This window comes from Schistocerca piceifrons, chromosome 2 (genome assembly GCF_021461385.2).
Source record: "Schistocerca piceifrons isolate TAMUIC-IGC-003096 chromosome 2, iqSchPice1.1, whole genome shotgun sequence".
Classification (NCBI taxonomy): Eukaryota; Metazoa; Arthropoda; class Insecta; order Orthoptera; family Acrididae; genus Schistocerca; species Schistocerca piceifrons.
Window position 1 is genome coordinate 319,807,213 of NC_060139.1, and position 26,501 is coordinate 319,833,713.

Below are 26,501 nucleotides of genomic sequence, written 5' to 3' on the forward strand. Positions count from 1 at the left end.
GGCTTCGTCAACAAATACTCTAGGATGACGAAAGCAACAAACTGGTCTCTCGACGGGAGAAATGTGACCATCGCCTGGGTAACTATGTTTAAAAATAAATATGTAGACACGAAGAATAGAATGTTAACAAAGTTTTCTTATTTAATCAGCTTTATGAGTTTTCACATAAAAAATTCGGAGGCATTACTTTTCAGCACGCCCTTGTATATGCGAAAACCACGGAAAACCTAGATTTGGGTTGCTGGACGGGGGAACTGAGCTGCAGTCCTCCTAAATACTGCGCCACGTCGCTCGGTATAATTTTGGACTGTACGGTTGGTGGTAGGTTATCGTATTCCTTAATTGGAGTAGCCAATGTTTTACGTTGCTATGTGGCGTCTACACACTTACAATCCGCGGTAGTCAACATGTCGTTGCCCACGATTGTTAACCCTGGTAGCGGTGGTTTTTCTCGAATCGAGATCCTCAGGGTACGCCGTTAACTTGGCGGCGCGTCAAAAGCCCTTTAGTTCCACGAAATCGGAGCTGCTACCAGCTGATTGAGATAAAATGCACCGATGAAACTTCTAGGCAGACGAAAACTTTATGCTGGACCAAAACTCGAACTCAGGACCTTTGCCTTTCGCGTACAAGTGCTCTACCGGCTGAGCTACCCAAGCACGATTCACGAGTCGTGCTCAGAGCTTTACTTCCGCGAGTGCCTCATGTCCTATCATCCAAACGTTATAAAAGTTCTCCTGCGAGACTTCCAGGAACTAGCACTCCTGGAAGAAAGGGTGTTGCAGAAACATGGCTTAGGCACAGCCAGGGGGATTTTTCTGCCATCTAATTACCAAAAAGTAGTGATGGGTCAATACAACGAAGATATAGAAACATTTCAAAACATAACACAATGGTAGGAAAAGAAGGCCAGATCATGAGAGCAACGTCAGTGGACATTCATATCTCCATAACATTAATAGGTGCATTGATAGAAATGGACTTTTTGGAGGAAGTAATCATTTCCATGGTGCATGAGGAGGAGGTAACAATGTATCCAGTTATGGAACGCAGAGAGGAGGCTGGATCAAGTACCAGAACAATAATAATGGTCGCCGGTTCATGCAAAACAGTAATGTAGCCAATAGAGACAGAGAGTAGGCCGCTAAGTCCACGAAATGACCAGTGTGGGTGTAGTCCATCATGGCAACGACTGAAGTGAAGATGTGGGAGAGGGTGCCTTTATACCTACCACGTAAGCCAGAATCAGCCAAATAAATGTACTGAAATACGAAGGCATATCCAAAGTAATGCCGGCCGGAGTGGCCGTGCGGTTCTAGGCGCTGCAGTCTGGAACCGGGAGACCGCTACGGTGGCAGGTTCGAATCCTGCCTCGGGCATGGATGTGTGTGATGTCCTTAGGTTAGTTAGGTTTAATTAGTTCTAAGTTCTAGGCGACTGATGACCTCAGAAATTAAGTCGCATAGTGCTCAGAGCCATTTTTGAACCAAAGTACTATTAAAGGAGAAAGAGGTAACAATGTTAACGGATAACCATTCAGTAGTTAAAGTCATGATAGGTAATATTAAACTGAGAGGGATTTTCGACTTTGGAAGCCAGATTTCGGTGCTAACTAAGACAGCGTTGGAAACGTGCGCAGAAGAATTCAATTCACGATATTAAATGAATTCACAAGTATTAAAGGGTAGTGGGGGCGAAAGACAGCATTCTTGTCTTACACACATAGATGACAATGTGTTCTTTGTGTGTAGGTTTTAGCCAATGATAGCTTGAAGCCTATAAAACTAAAGAGACACCTCCAGACAAAACATCCACACCTTATTAATGAAGATATGTATTTTTTAAGCGTCATGACTAACAACTAAAAAGAAATGTCAGATTTCTCGAAAAACACTTATCAGTTCCTAAGAAAGCCCTCTGTACATCCCTACAGGTATCCTGCTTAGTTGCAAAATCCAAATCACTACACATTATTGGTGAGGAATTACTTCTTCTTGCTACCATCAAAATGTGCGAAATCATGCGTGGAGAAAGGTTTTCCGAGAATCTGAAGTCGATACCATCCTAGATGATAGCCCATGGCCCGTCGTGTTGTTGCAACAGCCACTGACATGAAAAAACAATTGCTATTACGTCTTCGTGATAGTCCAAAATTCGCCCTTCTAGTTGATGACAGTACCGACGTCGGAAATCTTTCCCAGCTTCATGTTTCTGTACTCTACTGTGATGAAAATGAAATGCCCAAGGACTCTCTCTTTCGTAAAGGTCTGGATAGAGGCTTACAGGCCAAGATATTTTCATTCTTGTAAATACCTATTTAGTTGACAACTATCTGTCATGGACAGACCGTTTTGGTATATGTACTGGCGAAGCGCCAGCATTTACTGGAACTAATCGGATCGTGGAAAGAGTGTGTGCTGTTTCTCTTTCGGTAAAATTCACACACAGCATGATACACAGGAAGCATTGACTCAATCAGAAGTCAATAAAGTGCTGAACTTTGTAGTCAGAGTTGTAAATTTTGTGACAGCACTGGCTTTAAACACAAAGCTATTTTACATATTTTGCGAAAATATAGGTTCTACAGACGATTTGCCTCTATAGTAAACCGAGGTTTTTTTTCCCCCCAGATGGAGAGACTAATGCTCTTTGGTGCCTTAGCTTAGCTTGTGTTGTTCTGTTGGGACACCATTTATTTGTTCAGACGGGAAATTTCTTTTTAGTTTCCCGTGTATTCTTTTGTTTCCTGGTGAGAGGAAGTGAGGACCAGGGCATTTGCACAAGTGATGTAGAGAAGCCTCTCAAAAGCCTTAGCCAGGGTTCTTTGTGTTTGATTTTATATTTCTGCCTTTGTTCTTCTACTTAACTATGTCTATTAATCTTAGTTGCGTTGTTCATTAACTTGTTTCAGTAGTTGTCATTTTAGTCGCCAGTGCAAGCCACGCTTTCTTTAGTTTACTCTAGGTTTGACGGGTATTGTATTGTCCCTACGTAATGTAATATTATTGTAATATTCCGGCTGCGAGTACCAGCGATGATGCGCTACCGTAATTGAAACGACGACGCTCTTTGCTGAGACGATAACGTTCTTTGCTGTGAAAAAAGAGCATCTAAGCTTTTTGCAGTTGTTGGAGATAAAGGAATACCGATTATTGGACATTGTTTTTTTTTTTTGGGGGGGGGGGGGGGGGGGTCAGATAGTTTGCATATAGACGTAATTTGAAGTGCAGGCAAGATACGGCTTGTAAACTCAATTATCAAGGATAAAAAACGTAATTTGTGAAAAAGAAGGTAAATATCGTCTAAGAACTTTTACTAGATGTTGGATCCCCGGACCTGCGTAAAACGATTAGTGTGTTTAGCAATACAGTGCATAATGATTTCGTCGCAAATTAACAGTACTGGGTGAATCTGCTACTATCACGGTCCGAACGAGGCGCAATATTTCGCCGTCGTCTTGCCTGTTCAAGACGTTCCCTAAGCTACCAATTTATTAGTCAGAAGATATCACACTGCCACTGTTGTTCAATCTTCTCATTCTGAAAGTGTTTCCAGAAAATCTTAAAACTATTGTGATACTTAAGCTGCCAAGAAAGACGGAGTCTTCATCGCGAGTCGTAGCAGTTTTCTCCGACTTCGCCTCGCCTGGCGTTCTCTAAGAGCCGAAGAAACGGAAACCTCTGACCGCCAACTCATCCTGTACCTAACCCGTTCTCCCCTTACAGCAGCCACGAACAAAACATATTCATCTATACTCAATTTTTTTCCCAGATTTTTAACTTAGATAGGTAACAAAATTTTAAATGTATGCACTAGGCAAAAAAATCAAAAGAGAGTTTAAATGCAGTACCTGCCTTATTTGTGTCAAAGTCAAAGGTCAAATTAATTAATTAAATTTTCTTTACGAGATAGCAGTTCATTATAGAGTGACGACCAACTGACAGGACTGCTTGTAAAGTTAGGGAACTTGTTGGGATTTTGTATCATTTCCATGTATGAATGGCATCGGTAATAAGTGTACTATAACGCGTGTTTCTGCGTTGCATAGCCTGTCCTTGTTTGAGACCTCAACGAGGACAGAGGGGCCGGCGGACTGATGCTATACGGCTCATCTCAACAGATTACCTGAATGTCCAGGCTACAGGCAAGCAACAACAAGGTTACCCGTCTGGAACTTAATACTGTCCTTCCTGTAGAGTCTTCATGTTTCTGTTTGTTATAGATGTATATTTAAGAAAAATTCATGTGTAGATTTGTACTGATTTTACGTGTGTATTTTGAAACTACGTGGGTCGTGTGTAAATTTTTTTTGTTTAGTGAATTATGATTAGGACATGCGCCCAGTCGAGAACGGAACAGCAACAGAATACAACGGACAATATTCAGTCAGTTGAGAAGGTCCCTTCCACTGATAGTTCAGTACCTGTAATGACCACAGCTAGGACTGAGGAGTTTAACATCAAAGATCTTTTACTAAGTATATACCAAGCGGAGCAGACGTTAACTGCAAAACAACAATCGATGTCTGCTAAAGTGCAATCTGTAGCAACTGAACAGTCTAGGATAGCTTCCGCACAACAATCAATGGCAGCGGAACAAGAAAAAATTTCCACTGTAGTTCATACTGTAACAGTAGAACAGGCAAGTCTTTCTGCTAAACAAGACGGTCTCGTTAAGCAGCAGGAGGCACTAGTAACTGAACAAGCAAATATCAGGCTACCTATGCAAGATATTATTGCTATGGTTGAGTCACTGCCAACCAAACAGAATTTTGAGAGTTTGAAATGCGAAGTGGATCATTTAAGCATTAAGCAAAGTGATCTTGCTACGAAAATGGCAAATCCTAAACTGTCCCATAAGAACGTTCCTGAGGAAATCTCTAAAATCCAAACCGAAGTAAAAGATGTTACCGCAATCGTAGATTCTCTTGTGTCCAAGTGGAACTTGTTAAATCACAGTGTGTCGCAGTTATAGAACAGAGGGTGACACAATGCGTTAACGAGCAACTGCAACAAGCTGTGCAAAACGTTCAACTGGCTAATGTATCGGATTCCACAAAGATCCAGGTTGACAGTGATGTGATAAGCCAACAATATGGTGAAGAGTTCTCGAAGTGGGAATGCAATATAACCAAATCGATTGAAGAATGTTCCAAGTCGAAAAAAAAAAGGTTCAAATGGCTCTTATCATTATGGGACTTAACTTCTGAGGTCATCAGTCCCCTAGAACTACTTAAACCTAACTAACCTAAGGACATCACACGCATCCATGCCCGAGGCAGGATTCGAACCTGCGACCGTAGCGGTCGCGCGGTTCCAGACTGTAGCGCCTAGAACCGCTCGGCCACCCCGGCCGGCTGTTCCAACTCAGTAAAGGAAATAAGAGCGAGTGGTTCTCATACACATGTCACTTTTTGCGACGAACCGAAGCAAAATGTGATGAATTCGGGGTCAGTGATGAGCAGCCCGAGGGTTCAGAGGTGTTTTACCCCGTGCATGGACTGATGCACAAAAGATTTCTTTTGTCGCTGGCTACGTACAAGGTGAAGGTAGTTTATGGTGCACGGATATTATGGAAAGCTGTGGCACCTACGAGGAGTTTGAGCCGCGTTCTTGAGTAGGTATTGGTCTAAGGGAATTCAAGAACGACTGAAAAAAGAGGTTTATAATCCAGAACCATTTTCAGTCAAGAGTGGGAACTTGCGTCGGTACTTTGAGAAGTACCTGAACAAAGGTAGATTGGGAGACTCCAGTCGCACAGGTGGATATTTTGAAGATTATTAAGACAAAGTTACCGGTCGAGATGCGTGAAAAACTGATGTATGCTCCTGAAGACAATGTCGAAGACTTTCTCCATCGACCTATTAAACGAAGACGTAAGAGCTACAAATCAAAGGAATGGGTCGTCGACAAGTGTAAACAAGAACACTGCAAATCACCGAAGGCCGAGCGGCATAGAGCGCAGCAGGGCTCAGGCTTCCAAGCCCAGCATAACAAACAACAGCTGAACGGCGGCCAAAGGTTGAATGCCAAAGCGGTGCAGTTCCAACCTCGCTGGGCGAGAAATAAACCTAACGAGTGAAGATTCAACCCGGTGCAAACCACGAATCAAAATAACCACAACCAACATAGAATAATCAGCAATTCCACGGGAATAATCGGAACTGGCAACCACAAAATATAAACCAGCAATCTTCGAATATAAATGACTGGAGAGAGCAACCGCCAGTGATTACGGATGTCACTGATGAACCCAGAACCCATCCGTTAAACTAAAGACGACCGTATCGTGCCCCAGAGAATCGGTCAGGTGTGATGTAAGGGACTGCTAAGAGAGTTGTCATGTTCCAAAGCAGTGACGGACAGAGACTAGTAGATGAACTTACGCATGACATCCAGCATTGTACAGCCAAGCGTATGACCGTTCCTATACCGTTGATATATGCAGAAGTCTATGGCCATACCATTAAAGTAATTCTTGATACAGGTGCAAATGTGAATGTAATCTCCGCAGCAGTGTTTTAGAGGTTGACACGATACCTGAAACTACCATTATTCTTTCCTGTGAGTAAACGTGAAGTTATAGTTGCAATCGGTACCAGGGAACAGAAGGTAAAGATACAGACTCTTATTGAATTAAGAATAGGAAGTGTAGCGACTTCATGCTCGTTCCTAGTAACAAATAAATTAATAGAGGACTGTATTTTTGATATTGAGAGTATTCGGGAGACGGACATAAAATTCGACTGCTCTGCGGGCTATGCCTCTTTTAAGATTGACAATGAGAATGTATATGTGGTGCTGATCAGAGAAGACTGTAGCTGCGGAAGATATTCTTGGGGTTCAACAAGTAAGCTTGTAAGGTGTGTCAAGAAGAGTCGGAGATAGAATGCTGAAGATGTTTATCAAATACGCACATTAACTTACGTTGTATCTCAAAAGACGTCTGAATCTAACTCTTTGGACGACCTTCAGCGTAAACAATTGGCAGACTTATTACAGCAGAATATCGATGTCTTTAGTGAAAAACCGGGTGTAGTGAAAGGCTATATGTGTAATTTAGAAGTGTACCCACATAGTACATATTGCCAAAGTTTTTATCCTGTACCATGCCGACTTCAAAGATCTGTTGATGAAGAATTTCAACGAATGTTGGATTGGAAGTTGATTGAGGCATCCACAAGCCACAGGGCAAAGTTCGACTAGTTTCGGACGCAAGACAGATAAATAACATTATAGTTCCTGTCCGCACTCATCCAGAAAATATCAAAGAGCTTATACAGAAGTTTCATTCGGGAGGGCGGTGTGCTGACCACACGCCCCTCCTATCCGCATCCTCAGTTGAGGATGACACGGCGGTCGGATGCTCCCAATGGGCCACTTGTAACCTGAAGATGGACTGTTTTATACAGAAGTTTCATGTCAAGAAATTCTTTTTCAATTTGTGATCTTAGAAGTTCTTACTGGCAGATAATGCTAAGTCCTAAATTGAGGAAGTACACGCAGCACTTGTTTATGCAGGGAGAAGATATCATTTTAAGGTTCTTCCTTTTGGCCTAAATTGCAGCTCTGGTATCTTTATCCAGGCATTGCATGTTGTTTTAGGAACTGAACTGCGTAGTCAACTTACGCTTTTTGTCGATGATATTGTCATTGCTACATCTTCTTAGGAAGAACACATTAACCTCTTGGCCAGAGTCATAAATACATTTAGTAAAGCAGCCGTGACAGCTAACCCGCAAAAATCTCATTTTTCACTTGAACGGACCCATTTCCTCGGGTATACAGCGTGTAAATTTTAAGTTGACAAACCAGAGTAAGTCGATAAATAAGCTTCACACGAAAAAATGTGTGGAATCCAAAGTTGATTATTTTCGAGGGGTACATATGCTGGTGCTAAAATTAGCCCGCCACCGCAGCCCCCTGGGAGTGGGGCGGGAGGCAACTTTAAAATTTAAAATGGGAATCCCCATTTTTTATTGCAGAATCAGATTCTACATAAAAAATACTACGTATATTTTGTCTTAAACATTTGTTTTGATTCTTAGTAGTTGGCGCTGTAACTCAAGAAAATCCATAATCTCATTTTTGCGTGGAAAATGGTTACGGATAGATAAAAAACACTTATTTACTTCGTAAATTTTGATTCGCTAAAATTAAAACTCCCCCTCTCTCCCAATAGGGCGGGGTCTGGGAGAGAGGAATTAGAGTTTTACAAATGTTGACCCAAATATTAATTTTTTTCCGCAGATTCGGGCCGGGTCTACGAAGAAACCACCGCGGAGGTGGACAAATGACTGTGAAGTTAGTCCCAGTTCATGAAAGACACTCTTGCGGATGCAAATTGTTGCACCACCCTGATATGACTTTGGAGATTGGTTTGATGACTGATTCATCGAGCATTGGTTTAGGTTGCTGTTTGTTTCAAATCAAGGACATCAATAATCAGCCAAGGTTCTGTGTGAAAATGTGTGTGAAATCTTATGGGCCTGAACTGTTAAGGTCATCAGTCCCTAAGCTTATACACTACTTAACCTAAATTATCCTAAGGACAAACACACACACCCATGCCCGAGGGAGGACTCGAACGTCCGCCAGGACCAGCCGCACAGTCCATGACTGCAGCGCCTAAGACCGCTCGGCTAATCCCGCGCGGCCCAAAGTTCTGTCCCATAGCTTATGAAAGTCGCTTGTTATCATGTTGTGAGCGGTCTTACACAACCACAGAATTGGAAGCTTTGCCGGTTGTGTGGGCGTTTCGAAAATTCCACTATTACTTGTTTGTAGCACGCACAACCGTGTACTTCGATCATCAAACTCTCACATTCTTGGAACAATGCAAACTACTTCACACTCGTCTATCACGCTGGACCTTGGCTTTACAAGCATATAATTTCAGAGTTATATACGTAAAGGGACAACATAACCAGATCTCAGATACTGTATCTGGACTACCTGAAGGTTTGGAGAACATTACCACTGTGGAAGGTGAGGAGAGGCAACATAGTATCATGTTGATGGAAGATTTGGAATCCAGGAGATATTATTTACACATGTGTAGTAGCCTACCTGTCGTCCAGCAACGAGATAATCATTGGTCTATAATTTTGAATAAACTGTGTCAGCCAGACTAAGGGAAGCTCCGAAGATTTTTCAAAGTAGTTGATAATGTTTTGTTTTACAGAAAGTCTGATATTTCAGATAAGGGGTGTGCATGTATACCAGAAGTTTACGTGGAGAATCTCATACTGCACACTCACTATGTTTGACATATTGGCGTACTTAAATGTGCAAGCAAGATAGGTAGCTATTGTTACTTTCCGAACGTCAGGAGTTCATCAGGTTTTGAAGAAATGCAAAGTTTGACAGCTGGCCAAGCCTTCTAACAAAGGTACACAAGATAAGATGCACTCCATCATTCCACATAAGCCCTCAGATCTAATCTCTGTGGACATCTGTGGGCCAGTTCCGAGGGTAAGAGGAGATAGTAAATACATAGTTGGATTTTTGGATACGTTTTCTAAGTATGTAATGTTGTACCCAATTCGATCAGCCACCAGCAAATCCGTTATGAAGAAATTGTTTTCTGATTTTATTCCATCTGCTGGAAAGCCAAGAACGATTCTAGCAGACAATGCAACGATTTTCACGTGTTATGCTTGGAAGAAGGCTTCACGGGAAGCAAATATTACACATGTCAAAACGTCATGTTACAATTCCGGAGCGAGTCCCATCGGACATGTAGTTAGAGAGTTAAATCGTCTTATGAGAACCTACTGCTCAGCGAAGCAAACCAAGTGGATTGATCTGTTGGAACATTTTACTACAAACGTACATAACCTACCGCATACGACTACTGGTTATACTCCGGAAGAATTACTGCTAAATATCGAAGAAAATGATGAGTGGATGCAAGCATTACCGAAGATACCCCGAAATAGGATCTAATGGGAAGAAAAAATTCGTGATGCGTACCTCAAGATGAAAGAGAAAGCTCTTACGTGAAAGAAGAGACACGACGAGGGATTAAAGAGAAGACAATATTATAATGTTGGAGATTTGGTACTATTGAGATCTCATTCAAGATCTTCACTTCTGAAGAAAAAAAATGGTTCAAATGGCTCTGAGCACTATGGGACTTAACATTTGAGGTCATTAGTCCCCTATAACTTAGAACTACTTAAACCTAACTAATTCATGCCCGAGGCTGGATTCGAACCTGCGACCGCAGCGGTCGCGCGGTTCCAGACTGAAGCGCCTAGAACCGCTCGGCCACTTCGACCGGCACTTCTGGAGAAGAGGTCCAAGAAGTAGCAAAGAATATACCATGGACCATATGTTAGTATAAAACTCCCACATCCAGGTGCATATCTGTTGGCGTATCCAAAGACATTGAAAATAAATTGTGTGTACCCTCATAAGGATTTAAAAATGTTCTATAAATAATTCTGTGTATTTTTAAATGTATGTCATGATTTGTGTAACTATAGCCGGCCGCGGTGGTCTAGCGGCTCTGGCGCTGCAGTCCGGAACCACGGGACTGCTACGGTCGCAGGTTCGAATCATGCCTCGGGCATGGGTGTGTGTTATGTCCTTAGGTTAGTTAGGTTTAAGTAGTTCTAAGTTCTAGGGGACTTATGACCTGAGATGTTGAGTCCCATAGTGCTCAGAGCCATTCGAACCATTTGTGTAACTATGGGATCTTTAAATAGTAGTTATTTAAGTTATATAATTTGTTTCCTATGACATTTATTGATAATTTGTCACCATTGTGTGCCATGAACTGGTGTTCTAAAATGAGTGAACTTTCAATCCAGATGTAGGAATATAACTATGCGATTTATTTATGGTTACTTTCACCATGCTTGATTTTCTTGTCGGTTGTCAGTACTTGTAGGATAATCTGCATATTGTTGTTTTGATTCTGTAGGTTATTCCATTTTTTTAAGCTTCTGATTTTGTGTCTAGCGTTAAGTGTGTTTTGTGGACTCTTTCATCTGAATAGGGTATCCTATCTCTTTTCTTTTTTTTGTCCTTTATTAGTCTAGTGTTCTAGTTTGTTTTTTTTTTTTTTTTTTTTTAACCTTCAGGTCGGTAGACAATTTTTTTCCGTGCTGCTCAGGTTATGAGCATCACAGATGGGAACATTGTTGCTGTTTGACTGCAAAGGTTAAACTTGAAAATATTATTACATACACGTAATGGTTCTGTAATATTATGTGTTGTGTCTTGTCGCGATTACTGTGTCTCATGCTAACTAGTGACTGTTCCGGGCAGTATTCTTCAGAACTGTGTGAAATCGCCTTCAGCGATATAAAGACAGTGAACTTTGTTCCTGTGAGTTGTTTTAGGCCTGTGTCCTGTCTGACAACGAAACATCAATAGAAGTGTTGTCGATTGACAGTGATGTTGTTTTTATTGTGTTAGGCAGACGTGTTACTATGCAAAGACTGCTCACTCCCTAGTATACATGTGACTGTTTGCACCAACCTTCTCTGAAGAGTTCTAGTGTCATTTTTGAATGTGACTGTGGATACTCTGGACAAAGTATCTGGTGTTGCGAAGATATCTCAGAGTACATTGTTTTCACCGTTTTTTTTATTTTATTTTTTTTATTTGCTGGACACTCTTGAGTACAAGTACAAACACGAACCGAAGTGGACTGCTTTTTCACAGGAGCGATTTGGGTACAGTTGAACGCTAATGTTGTATTTCAGATAGGCGCTGTAGTTAGCTGTTTTGTCCTTTCTCATTCTTTTGTACCCTGTTGTATGTCGCGAGAACTTCTATCTTGGCGCTGTGAGGCATCAGTAGTTCCATCCCAGCCTCAAGTCCTTGTTGGAATCAGGAATATATAAACTTGAATGTCAAAGTTGTGATGCAGTATACATAGACATGACATGCAGGAATTTTAAAACACGATACTGTGAGTACTTTGGCTGCCAAGAGAGACAAAGTCTTCATCGCGAGTTGTAGCAGTTTTCTCTGACTTTGCCTGGCGTTCTCTAAGAACCGGAGAAACGGAAACCTTCGGCCGCCAATTCATCCTATACCTAACCCGTTCACTCCTTACAGCAGCCACGAAGAAAACATTCATCTATAATCAATTTTTTTTCAGAGGTTTTTTTCTCAGACAGGTGAAAAATTTTTAAATGTAACATCTAGGGAAAAAAATCAACTGAGAGTTTAAAAGCAGTGCCGGTCTTATCTCTGTCAAGGTCAAAGGTCAAGCTAATTAATTAATTTTTCTTTACGACGTAGAAGTTTATTATATTGTCTCGTGGGAAAGTTCTTCGCCTTTTGTGGAGCCAAAGACGAACTTAGTCTTTTCCTATAGAACAGAAGTCCTACACATGTGACTCTATTGCTGGATGAAAACTGGCTCTAATATAGTACTACTTGGCTGACGTTGCTGAGAAAGAGAATTATCTTAATGCATGACTTCAAGGCCGAAATAGTAGCCTAATGTCATTTTCATAAGCGAGAAAATACTTACGTTTAAGAGAAAAATTAGGTTTTGGAGAAGGGTAAGTGCAAGATCTTTTCTTGTCTGAACGAATTCGTGAAGGAAAATTAATTGATTGCAGTTAATACCAGTAGAGCTGACGTAGTACATCTCGAAAACCTTCGACAACGATTCGAGGATAAATTTCCAGAACTTTCACCCGAATATGACTGGATCCACAATCCGCTCGAAATCTCATAACAGACCATACGTGAACAGTAGAACACAAAGAGCTAATAGAACTCTCATCAAATAGTGATAGAACGTTCGAAATGAATTTAAATCGACGTCTCTTGAAAATTTTTGTGTGCAGTCTCGGAATGAATGGTTTTAGCAAGACGGGAAAGGGAAGTGTTATTGTCTTTCGCATCAAGGTACTTGTGTTAGTCAACATTTTCCGCAATGGCATTAATCAAGACGAAACATCGGTCTCGACTGCAGCTGGAAGGAGCTCTGCAAGTTGCTATTTCAAAGGTCCAACCAAAACTGCATCGGCTTTCTTCACTAATTCAAGCACACACATCACAATAAATGTGCACATGTCAGGGAATTTAAGCGTGTGCTGTTTTGCTCTCATTTATTTCCCTTCAGGATGATCAGTTTGAATATAACGGTTTATAATTTGTAGTTTAAATGTTGACTGTTGTTCAGTCATTTGTACATCACGATCTTCCAAATATTAAAACATTCTAAATGAACTGAAAGCAATACACACTGAAGCGTCAAAGAAACTAGTACAGACAAGCCTTTTGAAATACAGAGATATATAAAACGGCGTAACACAGCGCTGCGGTCGACAACGCTATAGGACAAAAAGTGTCTGGCGCTGTTGTTAGATTAGTCAGTGCTGCTACAATGGCAAGTTATCAAGATTTAAGTGAGTTTGTAAGTGGTATTCGGCGCACGAGCGACGGGGGGCAGCATCTCCGAGGTAGCGGTGAAGTGGGGACTTTCCCGTACGAGCATTTCACGAGTAGACCGTGAATATCAGGAATCCAGTAAATCATCAAATCTCCGACATCGCTGCAGCCGATCCTGCAAGAATGGGACCAACGATGACTGACGAGAAAAGTTCAACGTGATAGAAGTGCAGCCCTTCGGCAAATTGCTGCAGATTTGAATACTGGGTCATCAACAAGTGTCACGTGCGAGCCATTCAGCGAAACATCATCATAATGGGCTTTCGGACCCGAAGGCCTACTCGTGTACCCTTGATGACTGCACTACACAAAGCTTTACGCCTCGCCTGGGTCCGTCAACACCGACACTGGACTGTTGATAACTGGAAACATGTTGCCTGGTCGGACGAATGTCGTTTCAAATTGTATCTAACGAATGGACGTGTTCGGGTATGGAGACAACATCATGAATCCATGGACCCTACATGTCAGCAGGGGACTATTCAAGCTGGTGGAGGCTCTGTAATGATGTGGAGTGTGTGCAGTTAGAGTGATGTCGGACACCTGATAGTCTAGATACGACTCTGACAGGTGACTCGTACGTAAGCATCCTCTCTGATCACCTGCCTCCATTTGTGACCATTGTGCATTCCAACGGCCAATTCCAGCAGGACAATGCGACACCCGTAAGTCCAGAATGGAACAGAGGGGCTCCAGGAGCACTCTTCTGAGTGCAAACACTTCCGCTGGCCACCAAACTCCCCAGACATGAACATTACTGAGCATGTCTAGGATGCCTTACAATGTGTTATTCAGAAGAGATCTCCACCCCCTGTACGGTCACGGAGTTATGGGCAGCCCTGCAGGATTAATGGTGTCAATTCCCTCCAGCACTACTTCAGACATTGTATTGTATTGTATTGAACTGGGGACCTAGAAATGACGGAGAGGCTTCGTCCCTGTCGTAGTCTGTGTTACACAACCCCACAACAGGATACAGCAGTCCACTCACCCACCGCCGCTCCCCACCGAACCCAGGGTGGGTTATTGTACGGTTCGGCCCCAAGAGGAACCCCCCCCCCCCCTCCAGGAACGTGTCTCACGCCAGACGAGTGTAACCCCAATATTTGCGTGGTAGAGTAATTATGGTGTACGCATACGTGGAGACAGTGTTTGCGCAGCAATCGCCGACATAGTGTAACTAAGGCGGAATAGGGAAGACCAGCCGAGGTAGATGGAAAACCGCCTTAAAAACCATCCACAGACTGGCCGGCACACCGGACCTCGACACTAATCCGCTGGGCGTATTCGTGCCGGAGACCGGCACGCCTTCCCGTCCGGAAAGCAATGCGTTGACCGCACGGCTAAACGGGCGGGCTACTTCAGACACTAGTCGAGTCCACGCCACATGTTGCGGCACTTCTGCGTGCTCGCGGGGGCCCTACGCGATATTAGGCAAGTGTACCAGTTTCTTTGGCTCTTCAGTGTAGATGGAAAAAGTTAAACTTTAGCTATGTAACTAATTTGTGAACTAAATTGTAGAAAAATATGTAGCGAAGTACATATACTTACTCAGGTCCAGTAACTCCACAGGCAGCTGTGGTTATTTATAAATTAGTTGTAGTTGTTAACTTTCACCACCTCTGAATAACACAAATGTATAATAATTAAAAAAAATGGTTAACTTTGATGTGCTCGAAGGACACAGCCTAATTACCATTATTATTGTAATTGATAATTGCAATAATGAGACAGAAGTGAATGGATATTGTGGGCTGTTTTTGGGCCAACTGTGAGCAGTGCTGAGGAAAGACAAAAAATGGTTCAAACGGCTCTGAGCACTATGGGACTTAACATCTATAGTCATCAGTCTCCTAGAACTTAGAACTACTTAAACCTAACTAACCTAAGGACATCACACAACACCCAGTCATCACGAGGCAGAGAAAATCCCTGACCCCGCCGGGAATGAGGAAAGACAGAGGAGGGCGGCACAATAATATATGTTTGAGAAGGGGGGGGGGGGTGGGCGGGACGCGAGAGAAAAAGGTTGAGAATCCCTGCCTTAGGGCCCTAAGGCACTGTACTGCCACTGGTGGCAAAGGTGCCAGACACGGCGTATGGGACTCAATGGTGTGTCCCGCTCCCGGCATCCATGTGTGTGTGGTAGCTCTGTCAGCAGAGCGGCTGACACGAGGTTCTGCCTGCAGTTCTACCAGTGGAAGTGGCTGACCCCACACCAGGACACCAGCAGAGCAGTCGAGTGCTGCTTCGCCCTCAACCGTATGTAGATGTCTGTATGCTCGTCTTCATAAAGATGGTTGTGGGTCCTCAGCTGTTCAGTATAAAATGTCGAGTCAAAACACCTTCAGCCGCCTAAATTTCCAGTTGTTATTTTATTGGAGCAACCAGTTTCGGCGCTACATTACGCCATCTTCAGGCCCCTGTGTAAACACAACAATGGTAGCAGAGCGAAATACATAAGAAAAGGGGCGGTGTGAGTATTATATACAATGGTGATAGTAGTATCATATAGGAATATTAGATTAAATTCACAGTTTGGTTCATTAAAACTGTTTTATTAAATGGATGGCATCTGATACATCTGTGATTAACACATTGCACTTATGTAACTTTTTATTCTTGTTTTATTAATTATTATTAGTATATGGAACATGGTGATACAGATAGTTAACGCGGGGTTGACTCCAGTACGTGATTTTATGCTTTATTAGTATATAACACCATATAATTAAATATTTCACCTTAAGTTTGTACTCATAGGTATATGACTGTAAATGTTTTGCGTCAGATGTTTCACGGGCACTGACATTAGCATTACACCGCGATTATATACGCATAGCATTCAATATTGACCTCCCTTTATTAGGTTCTTTTTACGATTATATGGGATACATATTTTGTTTCCTAGTTTATAGTAGCGCAGCGTGCAGTTGTTCTTTCATTTTATTGCCTAATTTATCTTTAACGTTGATGTTATTCCCTGTACAGTTTGGTACTGTTATATTTTGCTACATGCTACCACTATACATAGTACTTACACCGCCCCTTTTGTTATGTATTTCACACTGTTACCATTGTTGATTTTACACAGGGGCCTGAAGATGGCGTAATCTAGCGCTGAATTTGGTTGCTCAAATAAAATAACAACTGGAAATTTAGACGACTGAAGGACTTTTGATTCGACATTTTCTATGTAGTTGTCTTCTAGCACTATGGATAATTTTAACACCGAATATTTTATCTGTGAGATTCAGATGAGACCAGCCATTGAACTGAAAAAGGGGGGCGGGAGGCGGTTGGGAACCATGAGCGTCATAAATGAAGCCCAGTTTGAAGAATATATCCAACCATGTTACAATCACGTTAAGACTACCTATAATAACGAAGTTTCCAGACACTGGCCAATTAGAGAACATAAATATTATCGATACTCACAGCCTGTCTGTGATGCTCAGCTTTACAGTACAAAGGACATTACTGTCCTGGTTGTGGAAATTGTCCTCAATACGTACTTCCAGACCGAAACAACACAGCTACATCTCGTACTGCAGCAAGTGATGCTAACAGATCACAGATGTTGGATGCAATTGAATTATTTTGAGAAATGAGATGTAAATAAATGAGGCTTGTTTCCTACTTTTTGCCTGAAATATTTATTTGCGATACAGGTTAGAAAGCTAGTTGCATTAATTTCATTAAAATCTTTACTTCTCACGAAATAGCTTTCCTTAAAACAGTGTCCTTTTCGTTCAGTTCATTTTGGTGTCCGCAGGTCGTGGTCTTGCGGTAGCGTTCTCGCTTCGTGCGCACGGGGTCCCTCCGCTTCGTGATGACTGGCTGTTGTGTGTTCATCACCATTTAATCATCACTGTCTCGTAAGCCGCCGAAGTGGCGTCAACTGAAAAAGACTTAGAATACGGCGGCCACATGGGTCCTCCTGGCCAACAATGCCATACGATCATTTCATTTCACTTCACCCCGGTAGATCTCCACTAACTATGACGTTCTCATGTAATTGAAAAATGTGTAGCTGTAATTCCTTGAATCATTGTATAGAGTGTGAAATACTCCATTTATGTCACGATTAGCATTGGAAAGGTCTACCTAGAACTACTGCTTTTTCTGCTCTCTCGATTTATTTCGACATCGCACACGAAGTCCAGCTACTAGCTTTTCTACGTTCAATAATGAGCGCAGACGGCAGAAGTTCTTATGTCGGCTCTGCCGGCGGACCAGAGCGCTGCCAGCGTCCCAGGGCTGCAGAGCCATTACTGCTTCATGTCTTCCACGCCGGAGATGAAAACTTCTACACTACTAGCCATTAAAATTGCTACACCACGAAGATGATGTGCTACAGATGCGAAATTTAACCGACAGGAAGAAGATGCTGTGATACGCAAATGATAAGCTTTTCAGAGCATTCACACAAGGTTGGCGCCGGTGGTGACACCTACAACGTGCTGACATGAGGAAAGTTTCCAACCGATTTCTCATACACATACAGCAGTTGACCGGCGTTGCCTGGTGAAACGATGTTGTGATGCCTCGTGGATGGAGGAGAAATGGGAACCATCACGTTTCCGACTTTGATAAAGGTCGGATTTTAGCCTATAGCGACTGCGGTTTATCGTATCGCGACATTTCTGTTCGCATTGACTATTAGCAGAATATGGAATCGGTGGGTTCAGGAGGGTAATATGGAACACCGTGCTGGATCCCAACGGCCTCGTATCACTAGCAGTCGAGATCACAGGCATCTTATCTGCATGGCTGTAACGGATCGTGCAGCCACGTCTCGATCACTGAGTCAACAGATGGGCACGTTTGCAAGACAACAACCATCTGCACGAACAGTTCGACGACGTTTGCAGCAGCATGGACTATCACCTCGGAGACAATGGCTGCGGTTACCCTTGACGCTGCACCACAGACGGGAGCGTCTGCGATGGTGTACTCAACGACGAACCTAGGTGCACGAATGGCAAAACGTCATTTTTTCGGATGAATCCAGGTTCTGTTTACAGCATCATGGTGGTCGCATCCGTGTTTGGCGACATCGCGGTGAACGCACATTGGAAGCGTGATGGTGTGGGGTGCCATTGGTTACACGTCTCGGCCATCTCTTGTTCGCATTGACGGCTCTTTGAACAGTGGACGTTACATTTCAGATGTGTTACGACCCGTGGCTCTACCCTTCATTCGATTCCTGCGAAACACTACATTTCAGCAGGATAATGCACGACCCCATGTTGCAGGTCCTGTACGGGCCTTTCTGGATACAGAAAATGTTCGACTGCTGCCCTGGCCAGCACATTCTCCAGATCTCAAACCAACTGAAAACGTCTGGTCAATGGTCGGCGAGCAACTGGCTCGTCACAATACGCCAATCACTACTCTTGATGAACTGTGGTATCGTATTGAAGCTGCATGGGCAGCTGTACCTGTACACACCATCCAAGCTCTCTTTGACTCAATGCCCAGGCGTATCAAGGCCGTTATTACGGCCAGAGGTGGTTGTTCTGGGTACTGATGTCTCAGGATCTGTGCACTCAAATTGCGTGAAAATGTAATCACATGTCAGTTCTAGTATAATATATTTGTCCAATGAATACCCGTTTATCGCCTGCATTTCTTCTTGGTGTAGCAATTTTAATGGCCAGTAGTGTATATCTCACCCTCTACCTCTCACAACTCTCTTTTTCAACCTGCCGCAGACATAATCGAGAGGTCAGTTCATGCACAGAATCTTGTACCGGTAATACTTTCGCAATTACGGAGAGCTATAGAGGCAGCATGGCTCAATATTTCTGCAGGGGCCTCCATCGACTTGTTGAGTCCACGCTACGTCAAGTTAGTGCACTATGCCGGATAAAAGGAGGTCCGACACGATAGTAGGAGGCATCCTATGACTTTTGCGAACTCAGTGTACGAGCTGCTCAGCTAGTTGACGGATGGTACTGGTGCGCCTCTAAATAGTCGGGGCTAGCGCGTTGCATTCGGTGCTACCGTCTGGCCCCGGTGCCCCTGGAACCTGATCAGAAGTTAAGCGCTTGCCTGATAAGCGGGCCGCTCCACGCCGCTCGTCCAGTATACACAAACACTCGCCGGGCAGCCGAAGGTCGGCACGTGCGGGCTGGTCGCGAACCGTGTGCGTGTATGTGTGCGTGAGTGTGTGTGTGCGCGCCGACAAACGCCAGATAACATCGCGGACGCGCAGCTCCGAAACTCGTCTAACCTGCCTGCCCGAAGGATTCCCGACCCGTTCCACCGCCGTTTGTGCGAACTCGGCGTCCTACTGTGCGAACATCCACTGCCAGACCTCCAAAAATTCGCTGAGATGAAATATGGTACACCTTGACCTGGCGCTGCAAATGGAAGAAAATAAGCTTCATTCAAACGCTAAGATCATTTCTCTGTAGGTAGTAAAGGCCACACCTCTTACATCTTATATTCCCCTTATCAGTGTTCTCGCCACGCTTTCGTCATGTTATGGTTCCGTACCCTAGTCGGTAAAAACTGAAAACTTATAAAATCACCTTGTTGTCCCTCTCTCTGTTTGTGTCTCCGATTGTTAAGACTCCTTTTTCTCAGAGGTAGTAAGTTGAAATTTCTCACATACTAGGGTGTAAGATCTCTTGGCGGGTGAAAAATTTAAGTTTCTAAGACAATGAAATCACACAGCCATATTTCGACACTCGCAGCCTCACTCATCAAAACCAAAAGGGTCCTTGACCTTGAATCTTAAAACTTGACAAGAAACAATGTTTCGCAGTGTAAGTAAAGGAAAAAATCCAAAAATTGTTGTTTTGTTATTATGTGACATAAAAAAATATTGATGATAACATCTTCTCGCGTTGACAGCCGAGTCAATGTGTTGTTTTCCAGCAACGTTTCAGCAAGTTTCTTATTTGCCATCTTCAGGCGAAGTTCGCCTGATTCAAATGGTTCAAATGGCTCTGAGCACTATGGGACTTAACATCTGTGGTCATCAGTCCTTTAGAACTTAGAACTACTTAAACCTAACTAACCTAAGGTCAGCATACACATCCATGCCCGAGGCAGGATTCGAACCTGCGACCGTAGTGGCCACGCGGTTCCAGACTGTAGCGCCAAGAACCGCACGGCCACGCCTGCCGGCAGTTCGCCTGAAGATGGCAAGTAAGAAACTTGCTGAAACGTTGCTCGAAGACAACACATTGACTCGGCTGTCAACCCGACAAGATTTTATCATCGAGATTCGTCGAGAAAGCCTGCATTCTCAGACAAAAAAATATTTTCTTCATATGTGTGGCCATATTGTTGGTAATTGCTTTACAATTTCTGAGATTATTTTTATTCCGTAGTTACAACTATAGGAAAATGCGTGCTCTTTTTTTCTCGCCAGACGCATTTCGCTTTATTGAAGTAAATATAGTCAGTAGTCTGTAATTAAAGATATTTACAACTCGATTTGTTTTCTACATCGCAAAACCAAGCAGAAATTACCGTAAGTAAAAACCCAGCAGTTTGTTAACGAACTTTTTTCGATCTAGAAAACAAATCGAATTGTAAATGTCTTTAATCACAGACCGCAAATGATGCTTCATGTCAACAAAGCGAAATGCTTCTTGCGAGAAAAAAAGAAAAAAAAGCATTTTCTTGTAGTTGTAACGACGGAATCGAAATACCCCAAGGAAAAAAAAACTTTTCTTGCCATTTGTTGTGCATCTGTTAAGACCCCTTTTGCTTACGAACGGGCAGAGGAATCAAGTTGGAACTTATGTCAAATACTAAGGTCTTCGGACCCTTTGCGGTGCAAATAGTTTAAGTTTTTTTAAGTCAGTGCGCCGGCCGATGTGGCCGGACGGTTCTAGGCGCTTCAGTCCGGAACCGCGCTGCTGCTACGATCACAGGTTCGAATCCTGCCTCGGGCATGGATGTATGTGATGTCCTTAGGTTAGTTAGGTTTAAATAGTTCTAAGTCTAGCGGACTGATGACCACAGATGTTAAGTCCCATGGTGCTTAGAGCCATTTGAACCATTTTTAAGTCAGTGCAGTCAAAAGATACGGCCATGTATGTCACATATTTTGATAGTCGCAGAGTCACTCAGAAAAACCTATAGATTAAATGTTTATATACGTTTCGGGTCTGGGAGTCTAGTGGCAAAGCGTGTGCCTGAAAACCCAGAGGTCGCAGGATCAGGCGTTTTTCGGCCTTCGTTTTGACCTAGCCTTCACCTCTCAACGATATGGGGAGTAGCCAGAAACACGTGGTTCGGATTCCGCGTTAAACTGTATGTCTACTTTGCTGATTGGATAATTGGGGTAGATTAGCGACACGCATAACACTGAAGTGCTGTCCAAAGGAAAGACTTTCACCAGGCCATTGAGCTACACGAAATTATTATTACTATAATTATTATTATTGTTGTTATCTATATTGTTAATTACGTTTGTACGGAACTGTCAGAGCCCGGGTCATACTTGCACCTCTCCGGTTTTTCTGCGGTCATAATCCATCGTCTGTGCACCGCTCAACGCCAACATACCTAATGAAGCTGGTTTTTTTCCTTCTTTTTTTTAACGTGGTCGCTTGAAACTCGCATTTTTGCCGTCAAACAACCTGCAGCCACCCTACATTGCGTGACGGCAGCCGTCATAGCGGCTTCCTAACCAACAGTCATGTATACCGTTGAGCAAAGCTTGGGCGTAACAATCCATTACTACTTTTACGTACAACACTACTTCCGTCTTCTGGGAAACCTGTTTTCGCGCTGACGAGTGAACATGTTAAGGCCTGAATCGATTTTACTCAGCCGGGCAAGTATTGGTTTCCTGGTCGTTAGTTGTTCCGCACGAGTGTCCTGTGGAAATCAGCTGATCTGGTCTCTGCTTTAGTCAGCCTGATAGCTGCTTCTCTTCAGTTGTGTGTAGGAGATTCTTAGTAAATCCAGGATTTCTCCTTCTCATTCACTGTAGAAAAATGTACAAAACACTAGAAAACTAACAGAAACCATTAGGAAGCTAACAATCCAACCACGTTTCAAAGACAGTAGAGCGATTACATAAGAGCAGGTTATCAATTGTGGAAGAGGAAATCCGGCTACTTGAGTCGCACTTCTGGTGCAAATTTTGGAGTGTTCTCATGAGCAACCAGAAGTGGAACTGGGAAAACGGAAACCGCATTTAAGCCGTCGGCACATGGCGCGTGCATTCGAACGTCAACGTCGAGCGCGCCTGACGTGATGGCGTCAAAAGAGATTCACATGGGGAGTCTTCCGAACGTAAAGAGCAATATCAAGCATGACAGATATTCTGAAAGTGCGTTTAGCGCAGACCAACGATACGGCAGAATGCCAATCGTGTTATATGGACGCCATCTCTTTTCAGTACAGAATATGGAGACGCCATATTGGCTTTCAGCTGAGACCCACATTACGCGGATTTTATATTATAGCTTATGTCCTATGAATATATGCTGTTTCAAAGCACCAGCAAATTGATCTCTCGAAAATACGCCGATTACTGGCGCGATTTGCTGCGATAAAATGACAGGAATCGCCGCGCGGGATTAGCCGAGTGGTCTTAGGCGCTGCAGTCGTGGACTTTGCGGCTGATCCCGGCGGAGGTTCGAGTCCTCCCTCGGGCATGGGTGTGTGTGTTTGTGGTTCAAAATGGCTCTAAGCACTATGGGACTTAACATCTATGGTCATCAGTCCCCTAAAACTTAGAACTACTTAAACGTAAGCGTGTGTTTGTCCTTAGGATAATTTAGGTTAAGTAGTGTGTAAGCTTAGAGACTGATGACCTTAGCAGTTAAGTCCCATAAGATTTCACATACATTTGAACATTTTTTTTTTTTGACAGGAATCGTCATATCGGTGGTTAAACAATAAATGATTTTCGAATTGTAACTAGCATGTTATGAAAGCATGCCGTTCTAAGGCATAATTGTTATAAGTATGTATCAGCGATTAAAGCCTTCAGGAGATAGACACATACAAGAATCTCGGACGGTCTGAAAGTCTAGCGTATTGTGGTGAACAGAAACGCAAAGTGATGAATTGACTTGTGATGTGTTACAGATTGCCGTCTTTCTACGTCCGATTTTTTTAACTCTCCTTCGCATTTTATAATACCGGGTGGTTATAATTAAAGTGCAGTTACTCACGGAGGCCCATTGCCGGCTGTGATTATCGTATGGCAGCGAGCCTTCGTAGCTATGTTAATACGTTAATGCGATTCGCGCCGGAAAGACCATAGCCCATTAACGGCAAATATCACCGCACTGTCCTGGGTAAGTTCGTCGTACGTCTCACACTAATTACTTCAGGTAGTTTTGCTTGTCTGTTAGCAGTGACAACTCTAAGCAAACGCCGCTGCTCTTGATCGTTAAGTGAAGCCGTCGGCCGCTGCTTTGTTCGTCGTGGTAGGTAACGTCTGAAATTTGGTATTCCCGGCACATTATTGACACTGTGAATCTCGGAATATTGAATTCGCTAACGTTTTCCGAAATGGAAGGTCCCATCTGTCCAACTACCATTCCGCGTTCAAAGTCCGTTAATTGCCGCCGTGCGGCCGTAATCATTTCTGAAACCGTTCCACATGAACCACCTGAGCACAAATGATAGCTCCGCCAACGCGCTCCCAACCGCTATCTGTATGTTTGCAAACCGTTATCCCATGACTTACGTCACTCCAGGTTTTTTTTTTTTTTTTGCACTGATTTCAGTTCCACAATGCTATTGATTATTCTATGACACAAATATGTAGGATTGTTCTCCCTCACGCGTTAATTCCAGTGTTGATTATACAGGATGAGCCACTAACTATTGCCGCTTAGAATAACTCCGAAAGTATGATAGTAGCTGAAAAATTTGTGGACAAATGCTGCATGGGATAACGGGCACCTTAATATGACGCTAGTGTTTTGTTGCCAGGTGGAGTCGCGTCAGAGATATGAAGGTCAACTTTGCTTTTTTTTTTTTTAATGGGATGCTATAGTTTGGTACTTATTTTCTGATAGCGGCTACCGAGCCGAATCCAATGATGTGTAACAGTATGGTCTTTGAAGGTCAACGAAGGTCAAAAAGGTGGCATGAACGTCTATTTACAGAAGGTGCTCGAAGTGATGACCATTGGTATCAGTGCAGTGCTGCAATCTTCTTATCATGGATTGAGTGTTATTCCTTATCACATCGGCACTTAAGAAGCACATGCTCTGACAATTCTCTCTGGTACATCGTGCAAATAGTAAATATTCGCCGGCCGAAGTGGCCGCGCGGTTATGGCGCTGCAGTCTGGAACCGCGAGACCGCTACGGTCGCAGGTTCGAATCCTGCCTCGGGCATGGATGTGTGTGATGTCCTTAGGTTAGTTAGGTTTAACTAGTTCTAAGTTCTAGGGGACTAATGACCTCAGCAGTTGAGTCCCATAGTGCTCAGAGCCGTTTGAACCATTTTTTTAAAAATATTCGCCGAATACGGCGTATCCATCTAATGTGCCATTGACATGTAAACACCATTCGACTGTTTCGCAGTACAACACTAATAGGAACGGTAAGACTAGTATCGTCGAATCAAGCGAATGTGACCAAAATGGTTCAAATGGCTCTGAGCACTATGGGTCATTAGTCCCCTAGAACTGAGAACTACTTAAATATAACTCACCTAAGGGCATCACACACATACATGCCCGAGGCAGGATTCGAACCTGCTAGCGTAGCGGTCGCGCGGTTCCAGACTGTAGCGCCTAGAACCGCTCGGCCACTCCGGCCAGCTAAGCGAATGTGAATGATGTATTTCTTCGAAGAACAAGTCGATATGTTTCTCATTTACGGAGAATGCCAACGAAATTCAATGAAAGCTAGAGACTTATACGCTGATAGATATCCTCAACGTAAACACCCTACACGCCGTACATTTAAATATGTGCATGATATATTGAAAACAACTGGATCTTTAACGCATCGGAAACATATCCGACAAAGGAAGGTCACTAAGGAGGAAACGGAAATTGATATTCTTGACACTGTGGTTCGAGATCCATGTCTTAGTTCGCGTCAAATCGCAAGGGTATCTGGCATGTACCAGAATAGTGTTGTTCGTGTTCTGCATCGCTATAAATATCATCCTTAGCATATTAGTCTCCACCAAGAATTAACTGGTACGGATTGTATCCGTCGCATTGAATTCTGCCGATGCGCTCAAATTCAGATTCAGAGGGATGACACATTTATTAATTTGATTTTATTTACTGACGAGGCTACATTCACGAACCATGGAAATGTTAATTTGCGTAACATACATTATCGGACAACTGAAAATTCATGTTGGCTGCGGCAAGTTGCACACCAAAAACCATGGTCAGTGAATCTATGGTGTGGAATTCTGGAGCACAGAATTATAGGCCCCTATTTCATCGAAGGAAATCTTAATGGTAGGAAGCACACCACATTCCTGCAAGAAACATTAGGTCTGTTTTTGGGAGAAATACCTTTAGGAACAAGGCACAAAATGTGGTATCAACGCAATGGGTGTCTGGCTAATTTTTCGCTGATGGCTAAAAATGAGTTTCGAGGACATTTCCCAAATCGTTGGATTGGATACGGGGGAGGTGTCTCGTGGCCGGCTCGCTCGCCAGACTCGACGCCTTTGGATTTTTTTCTTATGGGGATTCGTTAAAGAAATTATTTATAAAGACATTCCAACTACACCTGAAGATACGCGAGAGATAATTGTCAGAGCATGTGCTCCGGTAAGTGCCGATGTGATAAGGGACACCACTCATTCCATGATAAGAAGATTGAAGCACTGCATTGATACCAATAGTCATCACTTCGAACATCTTCTGTAAATGGACATTCGTGCCACCTTTGTGACCTTCGTTGACGTTCGTCACTGTTACACATCACTGGATTCGTCTCGATAGCCGCTATCAGAAAATAAGTACCAAACTACAACAACCCATTTAACAAAAAAAAAAAGTTGACCTTCATATCTCTGAAGCGACCCCACCTAGCAACAAAAAGACCAACTGATATGGCCCCCCTTGTCCCATGCAATTTTCGTCCCACAAGCTTTTCAGCTCCTATC